We start from the raw sequence: 12441 nt of genomic DNA on the forward strand, positions 1-12441 counted from the left end.
CAAACAAATGGTGCTCCTGTAGCATAAGGATATCAATCTCTCCTCCCACAAGGAAACGTTGAAGCTGACGCAATCGGCCCCGCTGTCGCTGAAATTGGGGCCCACCTAGTCCTTGCACGTTCCACGAGACGCTCCTCATGGGGAGCGAGAGAGAACAGATGTTTCCGCAGCAGCAAGACGGGCTATCTTCAAGGTTGGCTTGGATGGGGAGTAATCCACATCCGAGCGTCCTCTAGATAGGCGAGACTGTAGTGAGTACCTAGCCCAAGCCCAAGCAGAGCGAGCCATGTGTAAAGCAACCTCCTCTGTCCAGGAGTCCTCATGAATGTATACATAGCAAGGAAAACACTGCATATCAGCAAAAAAGTACACCACAATGTGCCTACATCCTGCTGAGTCTGGGGGTGTCATCGCAAACTTGGCCAGTGGCCACAAAGTCTGCAGCAAATCTGTAACTCCAAGTTCTCCCATGTGGTGAGAGAACTTGAGAACCTGTGTATGCAACCATCCCACCACTGAGTCGAGGGACCACTATGTCTCAGTCCTACCACAGAGGGGGAAGGAGAAACCAACTGCTGAGTCCAAGGCATCTGTCCCCCTAGCGGCGAGGAACAAAGCATGGACCCTGAAGCAGGCTGCCTCGTGGTCTACTATGGAATCGCCGAGAAAGCGAGTGAACCCGTAGTCGAAGAAATCCCAGCGGCGTCGGAGGTCAATGCTCGTCAGACCACGAGGGATAGGTGCAAGGGAAGATGTATGAATCTGTAGAGGGGGCCGCAAGAAGGGCTGACCCTCTCTCGCTAGGCGACTCGTGGCAAAGGCACTGCCAAGAGATCTCCTGGGAGAGAGGGACCAGTCTCCTGAGTCGACTGTGGAACTGGAACAGGAGGGGGGGGAGAAATAGCTGGGGGGGGGGGGGGGCGGAGGGGAGGAAAAGCGGGATGGGACGAAAGAGGTAGAGGGGCGGGGTGGGGAGTGGATGGGAGCAGAGGGCGGGGGGAGGATGAGGAGGAGGAGGGGAACTCTGAAGGGGGGGCGGCTGGCGAGGGTGAAGCGGGGGTGGAGGCTAGCGTAGGGGGCTCCTCCTGCTCAAGAGGACCAAAGCGGTTCCCCGTGGGAACCCACTGCTTCTGAGTAGGCACGTGAGGGCCACTCTGAGTGCCAGGCTGTCGTTGTGGCCCCTGGCATCGAGGGCCACGGCCTGCTGCCACCCCTCCTCCGCTGGAGCCCCAGGCTCGGAGGGTGACTCTGAATCAGTGCTCTGGCTGTGGCTGTGGCCCAGCCTTGGCAAGCTGGGGCTGAGGTGCAGGTCGTGGCCTCCTCCGTGGACAGGCCTTCGCTAGGTGGCCCATTTGTCTGCAAATGAAGCACTGGTTCGGGAGACCCGAGTACTCCACACTCTGTCTAAACCAACCCCCACTCACGCGAGGCAAAAGGATGACCTTCGGGAGCATGTGGGTATCTCTGAACAAAACTAGAACTGAGGGGATGCCAGCTGCCTTAGCACCTACTGATGCTGCCGTACGAGGTGTCTCCAGGACATTCCCGATGGCGGATCCAATCCTGGAGATAAGTGGTAGGTACTCCCTCCGTAAACCCGAAAAGCAGACTGAGATGGGGATGTCTGCCTCCTCTACTAGCACATCCGAAGTCGGGTCAAAACCATGTCGCCACTGTCAAAAGTGGGCGTGTGATGCTCGGAGGGCCAGTGGACTCATAGCTATGACCTTGGAAGCCATCTCGGAGGTCTTGAACTCGATCTGGTAGTACCCCCGTCCGAGAATCTAGACATCCAAGATCTTGCCCACCTCTACGAGAAGGCGGGCCTGGAGAAGGTCACGCAGCTCTCCTCTGCTGGGTCGGGTGCCGAGAATCTTGCAAATGACCGAGGTCGCCTGCAAACGCTCTACCTCTACGGCTAGGCTCGCTTGCTCTGTCAGCGAAAGAGAAAGTCGAATGGTGGGATCAACAGAGTCGGGCGAGGGGGCCTCGGAGGAGTCCCTCTGAGGTAGAGCATGAGCCTCCATTAGTGTCTGCTGCTCTGAAGGAGAAGGGCGGACAAGAAGGCTAACGCTTGACAGCTCGGCAAGAAGAATCCAATGGAGAATCCACTGCCAGGCAATTCAAGCGAGGCCTTTGGGGGGGGGGGGTGAGGATAAGGGGCTGGAGAGGCGAGGGCAGCGGGCAGCGAGCAAGAGGGGGGCTGTGCTCTGGCTGGGCTGCGCGTAGGCTGGGTGCAAGCTCAGCAGCACTCACGGACATACAGCGCGCATGTAGGGGGCAGCGCGCAACGGGGCAGCGTGAGGGCGAAGGCAAAGGGGGGCTATGGCGAGGGGGAGCAAGAGCAGGTGGGGGGGGAGGGGAGCGCGCAGGAGCAGCAACACGAGCTTGTCAGATACTTTGTTCACTAAATGCATGTAACTTTTAGACATGGTTAGAATGACCAAGTGGTGGATCTACAAACACACCAACAATTGGAGCCACAATTCAAGCCTTTGTTAGAATGGCAAAGTGGTGGATCTAGAAGAAACCAACAACTGGATCCACAATTCAAACCTTTGTTATAATGGCCAAGTGGTGGATCTTTGATACACCTACTTCCCAATTCTTAGTCTAAATGGCCAAGTGGTGGATCTAGTATCTACTCATTCCACAAACATTGTGAAAAATTACAAGTGTTATGATGGCCAAGTGTTGAATGCACATAACTTTAAGACATGGTTAGAATGGCCAAGTGGTGGATCTAAGAGACACCAACAACTTCCCAATTCTTAGTCTAAATGGCCAAGTGGTGGATGTAGGATCTGTTCATCCCACAAACACTCTGTAAAATTACAAGTGTTATGATGGCCAAGTGTTGAATGCACCTAACTTTAAAACATGGTTAGACTGGCCAAGTGGAAGATCTAGGAGACACCAACAATTAGATTCACAATTCAAGCCTTCGTTATAATGGCCAAGTGGTGGTTCTTTGATGCACCTACTTCTCAATTCTTAGTCTAAATGGCCAAGGGGTGGATCTAGGATACACATTCCACAAACATTGTGTAAAATTACAAGTGTTATGATGGCTAAGTGTTGAATGCACCTAACTTAAAGACATGGTTAGAATGACCAAGTGGTGGATCTAGGAGACACCAAAAATTGTATCCATAATTCAAGCCTTTGTTTTAATGGCCAGGTGGTGGATCTTTGATGCACGTACTTCCCAATTCTTAGTGTAGATGGCCAAGTGGTGGATCTAGGATCTACTCATCACACAAACATTGTGTAAAATTACAAGTGTTCTGATGGCCAAGTGTTGAATACATCTAACTTTAAGACATGGTCAGAATGGACAAGTGGTGGATCTACAAGACACCAACAACCAGATCCTCAAAGGACACAAGCAAGTAAATCTTATCAAGGTTTGTGGAGCCTGATCACTTAGAGAATGAGGTCCAAAAAGCAAAGAAGAGTGTTATAGGAGGCATGGAAAAGTATTTGGTATACTTCCCTTTCAAGTATAAGGAATACAAGATTCCCATCACTGATTGTTTTCTTGCTCTTGATCATTATAATTGTCATCATCTAAATCCTGATCAAGTACAAAATTGTATGCTCTTCTTTGGAGAAAGTGCAAATCAGCTTTCATCATGTGCTTATCTAATTCCTGTAAATAATTGTGGCCAAAAGTTTGGAGGTCCAATGACACGTGCTCAGGTAGAAGAAGAAAGACTTGTTGAATACAAGTTTTGGATCATTGATGGACAACACTCAATTTATGCAGCCAAATTGTTAAGATTTCAAGAAATGGAAAAGGATGGTGGATCCCATTATCTAATACAAGTTTATGAGAAAAGAAAGGCCCGGATTGTTGTAGATCCATCCCCACAAGTTGCAACAGCCATATCAGTCATAGCAAATGAGGAGGACAAGGTGCTATATGTCAAGCAACCTTACAGTGATATTCTCAAGAATCTTCGTAGTCAGTGGGTATTTCAAAATTTCCCATTACGTCCAAGCATTGGTGAAAAGGAAGGTGCAGAATCTTGCACACCTTGGGATGTAAGGTTTCTTTTTCTTTCTCATGTAAAGCATTTGGAATCTACTAGTGCTATAGAATTCTTCACCACACTTATGTTTTTGAGCAAGGGAGATGCCTTTGAGGAACTTATTAGTTCTTCAAATCGAGGGACACAATCCATAATACTAGATAGGACACCTTGATCTAGATTTGGGAAGTGTGAGTCAATTGTCAAATATCGAGTTCATACAACTCAAGGAGCTGACAATCAATCAATGCATTCAAAAGTATTGCAAACAAGATTTCAAGCTTATTGACATGTTCAGTGATGGCTACATAACATAGTTGTGACTCAAGAAGAAAAGGGAAGTGTTATGCCTTGTTGACAATATTGACGACCAAAGAAAGCTTAAAACAAGACTTTTGAGCTTTGAAATCAGCATGACAATGTCAAAAGATGGGCAAAACTTCAAAGTGGTCAATTAGATCAGCCCATTGATGACCATGGAGTATCAAATACGGTAGAAGCATCAACAAATGAGACATCCATATCCATTACGGACTTTTTGAACCTTGAAGCAAGTATAAGCTAAGCTTCTATACCCACTTGTCATGTAATTAAGCTTTTTTATTCTAAAATAAGTTTGATATCTTTTTTTAAACATGTAATGATAGTTTCATCATGTATATTGTCAAGTATATTAATCATTGATTTAAGATCTTTGACTTTATTTTTGCGTAAAAGTATCATGTAATGAATCTTTTCTTAATAGTATAAAATTGTAAGAAAGATAAATCATTACTTACTACATCAATAATTTGAAGTAACATAACTATTAATAAAAAACATTTCAATATAAATTGGCATACAAAAAATTGATTCTTTACTATGTTAAATTGATACTTCATGACATAAGAAACTTAACTAAAACATATAGTCGACAACGTTTGACATATTTTCAGCCAAAATATGTTAAACATTTTTTTATTGCAGACTCAAAAATGATGAGAGATATTAAAAGACAATGTCTTTCACATTATATATGTAATGATGATCCTCTTGGTATACAAACTTTTTCCATTCCAAAGGATAAAGTCTTTGAGATAAGTGGTATTCTCTTTGAAGTACGAGCTTCAAATACACAAGGAGCTGGTTATGGGCTTTTTGTGCATACACATCTTCAAAAGGGTATGACTATTCTCCATTATGGTGGTGATAAGTATTTTCATGATACTTGGAAGAAGTTGTGCAAGATATCTCCAACGGCACCTAGGTACTCACTTCTGGAGGATCCAAATGTCAATTGTGTGGATAATGAGATGTATATTGTTGGCGACATAGATGATGGATGTTAGCAGCGGCTAACACAGGCTACACCATTTATGCACCAAGTTGTGGATGTGCCATAGTGCACAGTGTTTACTTTTCATTGTATAGGGCTTGGGCTCATTTAGGAGTTCCAAAGTTGTATGAGTCTAGGCTAGAGAGCTCACTTTATCCCATAGTTGAAGGGTTTGAGGCCCAAAACTATAAAAGAGCCCTATGCTTAATGAGAGGTCATTCTTGAGTGGTCCTTTTGAGAACTCTCTCTCTAGAGGAGGTTTTGATGGCCTAGCCTTTGAGCTTAATGCCCATGCTTAGAAGGCTAGTGCTAATCACATGTAATTAGTGTAATCCTCTCTTAATTAATCTAGTCTTCATTATGTTGTCAATCATGTTTATCTACTTTCCTTCATTGTTTTGAAGTGTTGATCTTCTCTAATCTAACTCTTACTTATGCTAAGCTATCCGATTAGTGGAGTCCTTATCTAACTCTCTCGATTAAGCGGAGTGGGCGTACTCGTGATTGAGGGATTAGAGTTGTCCTCTAATGGTGTGCTTGTGTGTGTGTAGGTTTAAGAAGCCTTGAGCTTAATTTGATTATGTGTGACTTGATTTGGACACCATGATTGGCATGGTTGGGGTGGCCGACTTGAATGCGATCCTGTGTGCTTAATCGTCAATGCATGTAATTAGAGTTGTGCTTGAGAGATTCCAAGATTAGTGTGTTTCACTTCGTTGCTTGATGTGTGTAGATGATTGCTTGAATTGATGCTTGATATGCAATTAGCATTAGTTGTTTGGGATGATTTCTAATTGCATTGGAGGATGCACGCTCTTGAATCCTCTCAATCTTTGCATCCGATGACGCTCTCGCACATTCTTTGTGTGATGCCTCCAAGCCCTAGCCGGGTCATGCTCTCTCTCTCCGGATTGATAGATTTGTGGGAGATTGCCTATGCTATGGCGAGCCTCCAACATTGGCGCCGTTGTCGGGGACGGGTTGCCTACGCTAGTGGAGTTGAGGTTGCAAAAGATAAGAGTAATTTGATTACCGATTTCTTGTAATTAGGTAGGATTTGATTTGTGTGTAGTCTAATTAGGTTTAATTGGATGTGTATAGAGTCATTTCACCCTAAAAACCCCTAAATTCTCTTTTGATTTTGCTAATTTTTCACTAACCTTGACTAATTTTGCATCCCATGCATGCTAATTGTACTAATTTCATGCTAATTGTGCTAACCTAACCACTAATTTTGATTTGGAATGTATGCTAAATCCCCTTAATTGAGGAGGATCATCACTCTTAATTGCTCTAATCTATGCCTAATCATGTGATTGAGTGTTGATTTTGGTCAATTTTTTGATCAATTTTGGACCGAATCGGAGTTGCACACATGTGTGTGCATGATGGAATCGTCACGTGGAGCAAGGATTAGCTTGGATGCAATCAATTGTAAGTGGGTTGACCTACTCCTTTCAATTTTTGATCGATTAAGTTGATCCCATTGAGTTACTAAGTCATTCCTAAAATTAGGTGTGTGTGCCTAATTGATGGAATTTATGCCTAATTTGATGAAATTGGAATCAAATTGAACACCTAAATGCTTGTAGATTGATGATTTTGCAAGAAATGTGTGTGCAAGCATTAGGGATTGGCCTAATTTCATTACTAATTGAGCAAAAAAAATTGGATTTGTGGACCTAATTTTTGTGTGTGTGCAATGCTAAATTGAGTTAAAATTTGATCAATTTTTGATTAAAATTGAGTTAATTTAGCATGTATATACTCATGTATGGGTGATGAAATTGATGAAATGAAATGAGTGTTTAATGAAATTTTTGCACAAATCGACGGCCTAAATTTAGGTGTGTGTGCTTAATTAATGGCCAATTATGCTTAAATTGGGGATGAATAATTGGTATTTTACCAATTATGATGATTAATTTGGCCTAGAAGATTGGTTTGTATTTGATTGATTGACTTTGGATGATTCAATTGATACCCAATTGAAAATGATTAATCTACATTACCATTGTGATGTGAATGCCAATCCGATTGGATATGGCAAAAAATTTCATTACATATTGCATTTGCAATTGCCATAATCACGTGTGTCTAGCCATAAAAACCAAAAATGACAAATCCGATAAGGTTTGGATGATTAGGGCTTTGAAATATGAGCAACTTATGTTGCAATGATTGAGAATCGGATAAGATTGGCCTAGTGTTCGATCACCTCGTAGATGTGTATGCATTTTCAATTGATGGATTTGAGAACGACATTGTGCATAAAATTATTTTCAATCCAAAGTATATGTCCAAGTAATCCTCAATTGGGGGCAATGTGAAGGAAAATCGGATTATTGGTGCACAAAGTAATGAGAATGTTTGAAATTTTGATAAAGAATGGGCTTTAACTCTCATTATGTTGCTTCAAAGAATGAAATGTGTGCAAATAAATGTGAAATTTGGATAGAGGGATAGCTTAAAGGGGAATTACGCTTAAATTGGGTATGCAAAAAAGATGTTCACGAGACATTGTGGAATTTGAAAGAGGATTGCAATATTATTTTTGTGAGGTACTTCTTCCAAAGGTAGCTATGCACACACCGAGTTGAAACACGAATGCGCACTAGATCCATGGAGATCTCTTTTGAATTAAACTTTTGCTCCATGAAAACATCTCTTGATAGGATTTTTTTCAAAAAAATAAAAAGAAAAAAAACAAAGGCTGCACAGTCGAGCCCTATATTGGTGCAAGACAAAATGACTAAACTTGTCGAGTAGCGCAATACACACACACACACACGATGAATCAACTCGCTTACTGTTGGCTTGGCGCTAGCAAACAAACACACACACACAAAAGCTGCCAATACAGCTCGGCATTCTGCCGCTGGCCTGACCCACTCACTCTCACACACATGATCTCCTACCAAATATGGCGCACTCGAATCCTGCTTCACACTCACACACTCACTCACACACCTAGCAAAACTCGCAACTTGTTTGCTGGCCAGTTTTGGCGTTGACAAAACTCCAACACACACACACACGCACACGTGATCTGCTATTCCAAAGTGCCCTGCACCTAGCACATTCTTTGGCCTGGCGCAAGTAAATGCCCAGATTACCTCCCCTACTTTCTCTCCTGTCTCCTGAGTGTTGAGCGCACAAACTCTGCGATGCCAACTGAGAGCCGTGTTGCTGTGCCAACTGAGAGTCCTACCCCTTTAATTTGCGACAGCTTGCTTGAATTCAACATTGCTCAACATCCACCATTGAGTCCTGGCATGGCTTCATGGGGACCACCCAAACACACACACACCTCCACGCTCACACAGTAACCCCGAGCCAGCTCTCTAGCTCTCGCCAGATTCTGCAGCATAAGCCCACACCTTCATACACACACTCTCTATTTCAAGGTTCTACTGGCTTTCAGTCTTGGAAGTTAATACCACTGCACATACGATGATAAGGGGTAAAACGGCTACACCTGCATCACTGACTTGGCATATGGAGACATTGATGGCCATTGGTGCTAGCCCAGAAATACAACACACATACTGTCTATAAGCTTGGCGTGAATCCATGATGATGATCCCGTTATCCCGATTGGGGGCGCAAGCTATTCCAATGCAGAAGTTAGGAACCTCAAGTAATTGATGGTGTTCATTTTGATAACCTCTCACACACCATCCTTAAGTTGACCGTGTAGCGCAGCAGCAGCCCGACTGACCCCATTCCCCGCCCCGAGGGCTCGACTCCCGACACTTGCCCTTACTGATTCCCCTCGCCTGCAATGAATCGACTGCAGTGCACTAGAGTCTCCCGAGTCCAATATCAACCAGTCATGCCACCGTCAGTTTTCCCCTTAGCTCATGCCTCGCCACACACACACAATCAGGTAGCATGCATACACTGCCTGGCTACATGGCCAATCACCAGTCCAAATTCTCAACCCTCACAGTACCTTTCTCATCGGGTTTGCATCTGACCACGCGATCACCTGCTTGCCCATACAACTGCTTCTCCTTGCAATCTGCAAATGATGGCACAGTCACGAAAATCTTGGCAGCTGATGTTACGGCTCCTGCAAAGCTGAAGAAAGTGCACACCTTGTCATGCATGTGCCTACACTCTTGCATGAAATCTGCCACTGAGGGCGCAAGCAAGAAACGCTTTACGCTCTCTCTGTCTCCCAAGAGCTGCCGCCGAGCTCAAGAAAAGAAAAAGCTTCCTTTTTTCAAAAAAAAGAAAAAGAAAAAAAGAGACATTTTTCTTCCTGTAAAAGAAAAGGGGATGCAAGAGGTTGTTCCCACACCTCTTCCCATTTGGAACTTTATAGGATGCACAATAAAGAGCAGCCTGGGAAATCATGAGAGATTAAAACAAATTAAGTATGATCGAAGCAAATCCAAGACAATTTCTAGTTCATAAGCTTTAAGCAAGATGTAATGAAGAGTTGGTTTTACGCTCTCACTTTCTACATTACGACTTAACCTTAACTAAGCCACTATGAACTTCAAAACGAGAAGGGAGTCTTTGCATTCTTTTTTACTTGAGAATTGTCTTCATTTTTGAAAATTTTAAGAGAAAAACTTGAAATTTGGCATGCATGAGAGCTTCCCTTTTGAAGATATCATTGACATTACAATGATGCTTGGTCGAGACTTTGAGCTTGAACTGGGTATTGCTTGTGCATTTTAGTGCTTTATTTTAATCATTGCATAGCACTGCGCTTCTTGAATGGCCATGAGATAGCATTGAGCATGATTTTTAGTGATTGAGTTGTGTTGACCATATGAATGTATAGCACTAATCGATGATCTTTTTGAAGGGATGATGGCCAATGATACAAAAAAGGTTTTTATGCTTCGAGGGAGCTTCAATTCACTTCATCTTATGCTCTTCTTTTTCCCTTGCTATGCATGTCGTATGAGTGCTAGTTGGATGTGATCATCGAGGGTGTGCATTGGAAGTTTAAATTCGGCATTGCTCGATACTTTTTTAGTGCTTAAGATGTATGCAAAAATCATGGCATAGCACTAAATTGGGTTTCTTGAATGACTAGGAGAGGGTAGTAAAATTTTAGTCTTGTGATTGAGCATTCTTCTAGTGCTTGGCTTGATTGAAATTATCATTTGCACTAAAAATATGGCAAGCTTTATTTAACATGCATGTGAGCTTCATGTGAGAGTTGCACTAAATGATGAGTTGTGATTGCTTGGGTAACATTGTGCATTTTGGGCTTGATATTGATTATGCATTTTAGTGCTTGAATTGAATGAAATATCATTGGAAAGCATTGGAATTGATCTTATTTAGTCCAAGAGTGAGCATGAAATTTTTTGGGCTTATGATTGATTATGAATTCCGTTAGTGCTTGTATTGGATGTTCAAAAGATTAAGAAGCACTAATGATTTGAGTTGTTTGAAGTGATGTGGGCAGGTGTGTACTTCCAAATGATCCAAGAAGGGGTCTTCATTGCAATATTTCAAAAAATGGCTACTTAGAGCCATTCCAAATGTGTGGATTAAAGTTGTAATGCTAGCTCATAGCTTGGTCTAAAAAAATGCAACTTTTTTTCATTTGAGCTAGTATTTACCCAACTTTTTTGAGCTTTCAAGTACATAATTGGGCTAGTGAGAGACATTCATTTTCATTTCATTAAGTTGTAGTCATCTCTAGCTCATAGATTGCTCTTAAAATTGAAAATTTTATGTGAGCTAGTTGTTAGCCAACTTTTTGAAAAGCTTTAAAATGTAAAATTCGGCTTCGAGAGCCACTTCATTTCATCAAAGCTGCATTATGTTTTAGCTCTTGGCCTGTTTTAAATTCCATACTTCAAGTGAGCTAGAAACTGGTCAACTTTGAATCATGCATGAGAAATGGTTGAAATTACACTATTTGCTTATGTAGAAGCATTTCATCTCTCTCATGGTTGATGTGTATGAATAAATTTGCTACATTAGAGCATCATGTGCATAACCAAAGGCACTTTTTTCCCTTGGGTTTTCTCCCTTTGGCAAATTCGGGTATACAAGACCCTAGCATTAGGTTTTCATTAATGTTTCTGTGTGGCTTTTCAATAATTGGTTTTTGGAGCTTGTGTTTACACTTAGCTTCAAAAGGCTTCTTTTTGCAAATAAAATGGATCAAGAGACTTCTCTACACAAAGGATGCTTGCTCACGGATGCTCAAAGAGCATGAATAGGTGTAATCCTTCCATGATTCGGCTCTTTGTTCATCTCTCCATTCTCTTGCTTGGTTTAAGTGAAATTTTGCTTCTAAGCTATGGTTTTTTTTCATGTTAGAAAGCTAGGCATCATAAAGTTTCAACACCCTACTTTGTGAAAATTAACTCACAAAAAATTAGGTTTTATGTATGTAAATCATAGGTAATTAGCCTTGACCTTAGGATAATGTAGGTTCATTTCTTGCTAGTCCTAGATTCTTAGTGATAGTCGTAATATTCCATTCATTTTTGTCACGACCTAGGGCTATGATTAGGCTTTAATCTTTTTTAGTCCAATTGCCATAAAATATCTCATAAAGGAAGCAATAAAAATGTGCTAAAAAATGAACCATGAAGCAAAGAAGTGTCCAAAAAAGTAGCAAAAATGCTACTAAGGCACATGAAAATAAAAATTATATGTTATGTTGTGTCTATGTGAGGCCTAGCACCTTATTGACACTTGGTAGGCGAGGGGAATCACTTTGGCTCGCTTGGTCAAAGCCCTAAACCGATGCCCTGGGTTGATAGGGGTTAGCCATCGCCTTGGTAAGCTAGTAGGCTTTTGGAAAACCTTCTTGAGGGTTCAAGGAGCTGAGAGTCGCACCTAGACTTGCCTTGGGGTGGTAGCCTTGTGATTATGCTTCAATTTTACAATGAATGACTAAATCAAAACTTCCATGAGCTTCAAAAAAACTTTGACAATGTACTAATAGATTAGGAGCTTTTTATAGCCCATAGACATGATAGACTTGAATGATTTATTAAGATTGTTCACATAGTCTTTAGGCTAGTAGGTTTATGAACTTGCATTAGCCTAGGGTCATAATTGATTGCTTGTGTTTCATGCATAAAACTGAAATTTCAAGTGGTT

This window comes from Adiantum capillus-veneris, chromosome 19, assembly GCF_014529385.1.
Source record: "Adiantum capillus-veneris isolate H3 chromosome 19, ASM1452938v2, whole genome shotgun sequence".
Lineage (NCBI taxonomy): Eukaryota > Viridiplantae > Streptophyta > Polypodiopsida > Polypodiales > Pteridaceae > Adiantum > Adiantum capillus-veneris.